Source organism: Petromyzon marinus (assembly GCF_048934315.1).
Source record: "Petromyzon marinus isolate PM22_M1 ecotype Great Lakes invasive population chromosome 73 unlocalized genomic scaffold, UKy_Petmar_22M1.pri1.0 chr73_unloc.2, whole genome shotgun sequence".
NCBI lineage: Eukaryota > Metazoa > Chordata > Hyperoartia > Petromyzontiformes > Petromyzontidae > Petromyzon > Petromyzon marinus.
In genome coordinates, this window is record NW_027422608.1 from 122,501 (window position 1) to 132,087 (window position 9,587).

General features: G+C 55.2%; 1 long non-coding RNA gene across 1 annotated transcript in view; it reads right to left on the minus strand.

Moving 5' to 3' along the window:
- Positions 1–3,505, minus strand: part of LOC142908127 (uncharacterized) — a 20,429-nt gene extending 16,924 nt beyond the window's left edge. Inside the window, exons 1-3 of the long non-coding RNA XR_012931608.1 lie at positions 3,242–3,505; positions 1,644–1,719; positions 1–3 (exon numbers count right to left, since the gene is read on the minus strand). The exon at positions 1–3 is cut by the window's left edge and continues 81 nt beyond it. This is a non-coding gene — a long non-coding RNA (uncharacterized LOC142908127). The remainder of the gene's footprint in view (positions 4–1,643; positions 1,720–3,241) is intronic.
- Positions 3,506–9,587: the final 6,082 nt, after the last annotated feature.

Sequence of the window (9,587 nt, forward strand, 5' to 3'; positions counted from 1 at the left end):
CAGCTAAACATCATCAGCAGCAGCATCATCAGTAGTATCATCATCATCAGCATCATCATCATCAGTAGTATCATCATCATCAGCAGCATCATCATCAGTAGTATCATCATCATCAGCAGCATCATCATCAGTAGTATCATCATCATCAGCAGCATCATCATCAGTAGTATCATCATCATCAGCAGCATCATCATCAGTAGTATCATCATCATCAGCAGCATCATCATCAGTATCATCAGTAGCATCATCATCAGCAGCATCATCATCAGTAGTATCATCATCATCAGTAGTAGCATCATCATCATCAGTAGTATCATCATCATCAGTATCATCATCAGTAGTATCATCATGAGCAGCATCATCATCAGTATCATCATCAGTAGCATCATCATCAGCAGCATCATCATCAGCAGCATCATCATCAGTATCATCATCAGTAGTATCATCATCAGCAGCATCATCATCAGCATCATCATCAGCAGCAGCATCATCATCATCATCAGCATAATCATCAGCATCATCATCATCAGTATCATCATCAGTAGTATCATCATCAGCAGCATCATCATCAGCATCATCATCATCAGCAGCATCATCAGCAGCATCATCATCATCAGCATCATCAGCATCATCATCATCAGCATCATCATCAGCAGCATCATCAGTAGTAGTATCATCACCATCATCAGCATCATCATCATCAGCATCATCAGCAGCAGCATCATCATCATCAGCAGCCGCACCAGCATCATCAACAGCATCATCAGAGTCAGCATAATCATCATCATCACCATCGTCATCAGCATCATCATCAGCATCATCAACAGCATCATCAACACCATCAGCAGCATTATCAACATCATCATCATCAACACCATCAGCAGCATTATCAACAGCATCATCATCAACACCATCAGCAGCAGCCCTATCATCATCAGCATCATCATCAGTATCATCACCAGCATCATCATCATCAGTAGCATCAACATCATCATCAGCAGCAGCAATATTATCAAGTATCACCCACTCACTCACTCACCCACTCACTCACTCACCCGCTCACTCGCTCACCCACACACTCAATCACCCACTTACCCACTCACTCACGCACTCACTCACCCACTCACCACTCACTCACTCACCCACTCACCACTCACTCACTCACTCACCACTCACTCACTCACTCATCCACACACTCACCCACTCACCACTCACCCACTCACCACTCACTCACTCACTCACCCACTCACCCACTCACTCACCCACTCACTCACCCACTCACTCACCCACTCACCCACTCACTCACCCACTCACTCACTCACCACCCACTCACTCACCCACTCACCACCCACTCACTCACCCACTCACTCACTCACCCACTCACTCACTCACCCACTCACTCACTCACCCACTCACTCACTCACCCACTCACTTACTCACTCATCCACTCACCACTCACTCACCCACTCACTCACTCACCCACTCACTCACTCACTCACCCACTCACCACTCACTCACCCACTCACTCACTCACCCACTCACTCACTCAGTCACCCATTCACTCACCCACTCACCCATTCACCACTCACTCACCCGCTCACCCACTCACCACTCACTCACCACTCACTCACCCACTCACTCACCCAGATCTCCTTTTCTGTGCCAGCATCTCCAGAAGAGGCCTTCATCACTCACCCACGTGGTGTCCTCTTGGGTGGCCTGTGGTGAGTGAGTGGGTGAGTGAGTGGGTGAGTGGGTGAGTGGGTGGGTGAGTGAGTGAGTGAGTGGTGAGTGAGTGGTGAGTGAGTGAGTGGTGAGTGAGTGAGTGAGTGGTGAGTAAGTGGTGAGTGAGTGAGTGGGTGGTGAGTGAGTGAGTGGGTGGTGAGTGAGTGAGTGGGTGAGTGGGTGAGTGAGTGGGTGAGTGAGTGGTGAGTGAGTGGTGAGTGGTGAGTGAGTGGTGGGTGAGTGAGTGAGTCGTGAGTGAGTGGGTGAGTGAGTGGGTGAGTGAGTGGGTGAGTGGGTGAGTGAGTGAGTGGGTGAGTGGGTGAGTGAGTGGGTGAGTGGTTGAGTGAGTGGGTGAGTGAGTGGGTGAGTGGGTGAGTGGGTGAGTGGGTGAGTGGGTGGGTGGGTGGGTGAGTGGGTGGGTGAGTGAGTGAGTGGTGAGTGGTGAGTGAGTGGTGGGTGAGTGAGTGAGTCGTGAGTGAGTGGGTGAGTGAGTGGGTGAGTGAGTGGGTGAGTGGGTGAGTGAGTGAGTGGGTGAGTGAGTGAGTGGGTGAGTGAGTGAGTGAGTGGTGAGTGAGTGAGTGGTGAGTGAGTGAGTGAGTGGTGAGTAAGTGGTGAGTGAGTGAGTGGTGAGTGAGTGAGTGGGTAGTGAGTGAGTGGGTGAGTGAGTGGGTGAGTGAGTGGTGAGTGGTGAGTGAGTGGTGGGTGAGTGAGTGAGTCGTGAGTGAGTGGGTGAGTGAGTGGGTGAGTGAGTGGGTGAGTGGGTGAGTGAGTGAGTGGGTGGGTGAGTGAGTGGGTGGGTGAGTGAGTGAGTGGTGAGTGAGTGAGTGGGTGAGTGAGTGAGTGAGTGGTGAGTGAGTGAGTGGGTGAGTGAGTGGGTGAGTGAGTGGTGAGTGAGTGGTGAGTGAGTGAGTGGGTGAGTGGGTGAGTGAGTGAGTGAGTGAGTGGTGAGTGAGTGAGTGGGTGAGTGAGTGAGTGAGTGGGTGAGTGAGTGGTGCGTGAGTGAGTGGTGAGTGAGTGGTGAGTGGGTGAGTGAGTGAGTGGTGAGTGAGTGGTGAGTGGGTGGGTGAGTGGTGAGTGAGTGGGTGAGTGAGTGGGTGAGTGAGTGAGTGGGTGAGTGAGTGGGTGAGTGGTGAGTGAGTGAGTGGGTGAGTGAGTGGGTGAGTGAGTGGTGAGTGAGTGGTGAGTGAGTGAGTGGGTGAGTGGGTGAGTGAGTGAGTGAGTGGTGAGTGAGTGAGTGGGTGAGTGAGTGAGTGAGTGGGTGAGTGAGTGGTGCGTGAGTGAGTGGTGAGTGAGTGGTGAGTGGGTGAGTGAGTGAGTGGTGAGTGAGTGGTGAGTGGGTGGGTGAGTGGTGAGTGAGTGGGTGAGTGAGTGGGTGAGTGAGTGAGTGGGTGAGTGAGTGGGTGAGTGAGTGAGTGGTGAGTGAGTGAGTGAGTGGGTGAGTGAGTGGTGAGTGAGTGAGTGGGTGAGTGAGTGAGTGGTGAGTGAGTGGTGAGTGAGTGGTGCTGTCCCCACTTACCTCCGGCTCGAGTATCTGCACGTGCTCGAGATGATGGTGAGATGGTGGTGAGTGGTGAGTTGGTGGTGAGTGGTGAGTTGGTGGTGAGTGGTGAGTTGGTGAGAAGTCAGAGCGTGGACACGTGGCCTCGACTCGAAGCCACGAGTTAGTCCCCAGAGCTGCAAGGAAGACGACCACGCCCACAGCGGCCAGCAGGCCAGCAACAAACAGCACCGAGCTCACCTTCATGGCCTGGAAAGATGAGGGGGGTTGTCACACAGTGGGTGGGTGGGTGAGTGGGTGAGTGGGTGAGTGAGTGAGTGGGTGGGTGAGTGAGTGAGTGGGTGGGTGAGTGAGTGGGTGGGTGAGTGAGTGAGTGAGTGGGTGGGTGAGTGGGTGAGTGGGTGAGTGAGTGGGTGGGTGAGTGAGTGAGTGAGTGGGTGAGTGGGTGGGTGAGTGAGTGGGTGGGTGAGTGGGTGGGTGGGTGAGTGGGTGAGTGGGTGAGTGAGTGGGTGGGTGAGTGGGTGAGTGGGTGAGTGGGTGAGTGAGTGGGTGGGTGAGTGAGTGAGTGGGTGGGTGAGTGGGTCAGTGGGTGAGTGGGTGTGTGAGTGGGTGGGTGAGTGAGTGAGTGGGTGAGTGAGTGGGTTAGTGAGTGAGTGGGTGAGTGAGTGGGTGGGTGAGTGGGTCAGTGGGTGAGTGGGTGTGTGAATGGGTGGGTGAGTGGGTGAGTGAGTGGGTTAGTGAGTGAGTGGGTGGGTGAGTGAGTGGGTGGGTGAGTGGGTGAGTGAGTGGGTGGGTGAGTGGGTGGGTGGGTGAGTGGGTGGGTGGGTGGGTGAGTGGGTGAGTTGGTGAGTGGGTGGGTGAGTGGGTGGGTGGGTGACTGGATGGGTGAGTGAGTGAGTGAGTGGGTGAGTGAGTGGGTGAGTGAGTGAGTGGGTGGGTGAGTGAGTGGGTGAGTGGGTGAGTGAGTGAGTGGGTGGGTGAGTGAGTGAGTGGGTGGGTGGGTGAGTGGGTGAGTGAGTTGGTGAGTGGGTGAGTGAGTGGGTGAGTGGGTGGGTGGGTGAGTGGGTGGGTGAGTGAATGAGTGGGTGAGTGAGTGGGTGAGTGAGTGAGTGGGTGGGTGAGTGAGTGGGTGAGTGGGTGAGTGAGTGAGTGGGTGGGTGAGTGAGTGAGTGGGTGGGTGGGTGAGTGGGTGAGTGAGTTGGTGAGTGGGTGAGTGAGTGGGTGAGTGGGTGGGTGGGTGAGTGGGTGGGTGAGTGAATGAGTGGGTGAGTGAGTGGGTGAGTGAGTGAGTGGGTGGGTGAGTGAGTGGGTGGGTGAGTTGGTGAGTGGGTGAGTGAGTGAGTGAATGGGTGAGTGAGTGAGTGGGTGAGTGGGTGTGTGAGTGAGTGGGTGTGTGAGTGGGTGAGTGAGTGAGTGGGTGAGTGAGTAGGTGAGTGAGTGAGTGGGTGGGTGAGTAGGTGAGTGAGTTGGTGAGTGGGTGAGTGAGTGGGTGAGTGGGTGGGTGGGTGAGTGGGTGGGTGAGTGAATGAGTGGGTGAGTGAGTGGGTGAGTGAGTGGGTGGGTGAGTTGGTGAGTGGGTGAGTGAGTGAGTGAATGGGTGAGTGAGTGAGTGGGTGAGTGGGTGTGTGAGTGAGTGGGTGAGTGGGTGTGTGAGTGGGTGAGTGAGTGGGTGAGTGAGTAGGTGAGTGAGTGAGTGGGTGGGTGAGTAGGTGAGTGAGTAGGTGAGTGGGTGAGTGAGTGGGTGGGTGAGTGGGTGAGTTGGTGATTGGGTGGGTGGGTGAGTGGGTGGGTGAGTGAGTGAGTGGGTGAGTGAGTGGGTGGGTGAGTAGGTGAGTGAGTAGGTGAGTGGGTGAGTGAGTGGGTGAGTGGGTGGGTGAGTGGGTGAGTGGGTGAGTGAGTGGGTGAGTGAGTGAGTGAGTGGGTGAGTGGGTGAGTGGGTGAGTGGGCGGGTGAGTTGATGAGTGGGTGAGTGAGTGGGTGGGTGGGTGAGTGAGTGAGTGGGTGAGTGGGTGGGTGAGTGGGTGAGTGGGTGGGTGGGTGAGTGGGTGAGTGGGTGGGTGAGTGGGTGAGTGGGTGGGTGAGTGGGTGAGTGAGTGGGTGAGTGAGTGAGTGGGTGAGTGGGTGAGTGAGTGGGTGAGTGGGTGGGTGAGTGAGTGAGTGAGTGGGTGAGTGGGTGAGTGAGTGGGTGGGTGAGTGAGTGGGTGAGTGGGTGGGTGGGTGAGTGGGTGGGTGAGTGGGTGGGTGAGTGGGTGAGTGAGTGGGTGAGTGGGTGAGTGGGTGGGTGAGTGGGTGAGTGGGTGAGTGGGTGAGTGGGTGAGTGAGTGAGTGGGTGAGTGGGTGAGTGAGTGGGTGAGTGGGTGGGTGAGTGAGTGAGTGGGTGGGTGAGTGAGTGGGTGGGTGAGTGAGTGGGTGGGTGAGTGATTGGGTGAGTGATTGGGTGGGTGAGTGGGAGAATGAGTGGGTGGGTGAGTGAGTGAGTGGGTGAGTGAGTGGGTGAGTGAGTAGGTGAGTGAGTGAGTAGGTGAGTGAGTGAGTAGGTGAGTGAGTAGGTGAGTGAGTGAGTGGGTGGGTGGGTGAGTGGGTGAGTAAGTGGGTGAGTGAGTAGGTGAGTGGGTGACTGAGTGAGTGAGTGGGTGAGTGAGTAGGTGAGTGAGTGGTGAGTGGGTGAGTGAGTGGGTGAGTGAGTGAGTAGGTGAGTAGGTGAGTGAGTGGTGAGTGGGTGAGTGAGTGGGTGAGTGAGTGGGTGAGTGAGTGAGTGGGTGAGTGAGTGGGTGAGTGGGTGTGTGAGTGGGTGAGTGAGTGGTGAGTGTTTAGGTGAGTAGGTGAGTGAGTGGTGAGTGAGTAGGTGAGTAGGTGAGTGAGTGGGTGAGTGATTGGGTGAGTGAGTAGGTGAGTAGGTGAGTGAGTGGTGAGTGAGTAGGTGAGTAGGTGAGTGAGTGGTGAGTGTGACTCACTCTGTGTCTCTCTCTCTCTCTCTGAGTGAGACTCACCCAGGGCTATTCTCTGCGCGACATCGATTCTCTGAGCGACATCGATTATCTGTGCGACATCGATTCCACAGCAGGTTGCAGCTGTTGAAGGTTGTGGTGGTGGGGGTAGTGATCTAGGGGGTAGTGATCTAGGGGGTAGTGATCTAGGGGGTAGTGATCTAGGGGGTAGTGATCTAGGGGGTAGTGATCTAGGGGGTAGGGGACTAGGGGGTAGTGATCTAGGGGGTAGTGATCTAGGGGGTAGGGGACTAGGGGGTAGTGATCTAGGGGGTAGTGATCTAGGGGGTAGTGATCTAGGGGGTAGTGATCTAGGGGGTAGGGGACTAGGGGGTAGTGATCTAGGGGGTAGTGATCTAGGGGGTAGGGGACTAGGGGGTAGTGATCTAGGGGGTAGTGATCTAGGGGGTAGTGATCTAGGGGGTAGTGATCTAGGGGTAGGGGAGTAGGGGGTAGTGATCTAGGGGGTAGTGATCTAGGGGGTCGTGATCTAGGGGGTAGTGATCTAGGGGGTAGTGATCTAGGGGGTAGTGATCTAGGGGGTAGTGATCTAGGGGGTAGTGATCTAGGGGGTAGTGATCTAGGGGGTAGTGATCTAGGGGGTCGTGATCTAGGGGGTAGTGATCTAGGGGTAGGGGAGTAGGGGGTAGTGATCTAGGGGGTAGTGATCTAGGGGGTCGTGATCTAGGGGGTAGTGATCTAGGGGGTAGTGATCTAGGGGGTAGTGATCTAGGGGGTAGGGGACTAGGGGGTAGTGATCTAGGGGGTAGTGATCTAGGGGGTAGTGATCTAGGGGGTAGTGATCTAGGGGGTAGTGATCTAGGGGTAGGGGAGTAGGGGGTAGTGATCTAGGGGGTAGTGATCTAGGGGGTCGTGATCTAGGGGGTAGTGATCTAGGGGGTAGTGATCTAGCGGGTAGTGATCTAGGGGGTAGTGATCTAGGGGGTAGTGATCTAGGGGGTAGTGATCTAGGGGGTAGTGATCTAGGGGGTAGTGATCTAGGGGGTAGTGGACTAGGGGGTAGTGATCTAGGGGGTAGTGATCTAGGGGGTCGTGATCTAGGGGTAGGGGACTAGGGGGTAGTAATCTAGGGGGTAGTGATCTAAGGGGTAGGGGACTAGGGGGTAGTGATCTAGGGGGTAGTGATCTAGGGGGTAGTGATCTAGGGGGTAGTGATCTAGGGGGTAGGGGACTAGGGGGTAGTGATCTAGGGGGTAGTGATCTAGGGGTAGGGGAGTAGGGGGTAGTGATCTAGGGGGTAGTGATCTAGGGGGTAGTGATCTAGAGGGTAGTGATCTAGGGGGTAGTGATCTAGGGGTAGTGATCTAGGGGGTAGTGATATAGGGGGTAGTGATCTAGGGGGTAGTGATCTAGGGGGTAGTGATCTAGGGGTAGGGGAGTAGGGGGTAGTGATCTAGGGGTAGTGATCTAGGGGGTAGTGATCTAGGGGGTAGTGATCTAGGGGGTAGTGATCTAGGGGGTAGTGATCTAGGGGGTAGGGGACTAGGGGGTAGTGATCTAGGGGGTAGTGATCTAGGGGGTAGGGGACTAGGGGGTAGTGATCTAGGGGGTAGTGATCTAGGGGGTAGGGGACTAGGGGATAGGGGACTAGGGGGTAGTGATCTAGGGGGTAGTGATCTAGGGGGTAGTGATCTAGGGGGTAGTGATCTAGGGGGTAGGGGACTAGGGGGTAGTGATCTAGGGGGTAGTGATCTAGGGGGTAGTGATCTAGAGGGTAGTGATCTAGGGGGTAGTGATCTAGGGGGTAGTGATCTAGGGGGTAGTGATCTAGGGGGTAGTGATCTAGGGGGTAGGGGACTAGGGGGTAGTGATCTAGGGGGTAGTGATCTAGGGGGTAGTGATCTAGGGGTAGGGGACTAGGGGGTAGTGATCTAGAGGGTAGTGATCTAGGGGGTAGTGATCTAGGGGGTAGTGATCTAGGGGGTAGTGATCTAGGGGGTAGGGGACTAGGGGGTAGGGGAATAGGGGGTAGTGATCTAGGGGGTAGTGATCTAGGGGGTAGGGGACTATGGGGTAGTGATCTAGGGGGTAGTGATCTAGGGGGTAGTGATCTAGGGGGTAGTGATCTAGGGGGTAGGGGACTAGGGGGTAGGGGACTAGCGGGTAGTGATCTAGGGGTTAGTGATCTAGGGGGTAGTGATCTAGGGGGTAGTGATCTAGGGGGTAGTGATCTAGGGGGTAGGGGACTAGGGGGTAGTGATCTAGGGGGTAGTGTAATGAGGGGGTAGTGATCTAGGGGTAGTGATCTATGGGGTAGTGATCTAGGGGGTAGTGATCTAGGGGGTAGTGATCTAGGGGGTAGTTATCTAGGGGGTAGTGATCTAGGGGGTATTGATCTAGGGGGTAGGGGACTAGGGGTAGTGATCTAGGGGGTAGTGATCTAGGGGGTAGTGATATAGGGGGTAGGGGACTAGGGGTAGTGATCTAGGGGGTAGTGATCTAGGGGGTAGTGATCTAGGGGTTAGTGATCTAGGGGGTAGTGATCTAGGGGGTAGTGATCTAGGGGTAGGGGAGTAGGGGGTAGTGATCTAGGGGGTAGGGGACTAGGGGGTAGTGATCTAGGGGGTAGTGATCTAGGGGGTAGGGGGCTAGGGGGTAGTGATCTAGGGGGTAGTGATCTAGGGGGTAGTGGACTAGGGGATAGTGATCTAGGGGGTAGTGATCTAGGGGGTAGTGATCTAAGGGGTAGGGGACTAGGGGGTAGTGATCTAGGGGGTAGTGATCTAGGGGGTAGGGGACTAGGGGGTAGTGATCTAGGGGGTAGTGATCTAGGGGGTAGTGTTCTAGGGGGTAGTGATCTAGGGGGTAGTTATCTAGGGGGTAGTGATCTAGGGGGTAGTGATCTAGGGGGTAGTGATCTAGGGGGTAGTGATCTAGGGGGTAGTGATCTAGGGGGTAGGGGACTAGGGGGTAGTGATCTAGGGGGTAGTGATCTAGGGGGTAGTGATCTAGGGGGTAGTGATCTAGGGGGTAGTGATCTCGGGGGTAGTGATCTCGGGGGTAGTGATCTAGGGGGTAGTAATCTAGGGGGTAGTGATCTAGGGGGTAGTGATCTAGGGGGTAGTGATCTAGGGGGTAGTGATCTAGGGGGTAGTGATCTAGGGGGTAGGGGACTAGGGGGTAGTGATCTAGGGGGTAGTGATCTAGGGGGTAGTGATCTAGGGGGTAGTGATCTAGGGGGTAGTGATCTAGGGGGTAGGGGACTAGGGGGTAGGGGACTAGGGGGTAGTGATCTAGGGGGTAGTGATCTAGGGGGTAGTGATCTAGGGGGTAGTGATCTAGGGTGTAGTGATCTAGGGGGTGGTGATCTAGGGGGTAGGGGACTAGGGGGTAGTGATCTAGGGGGTAGTGATCTA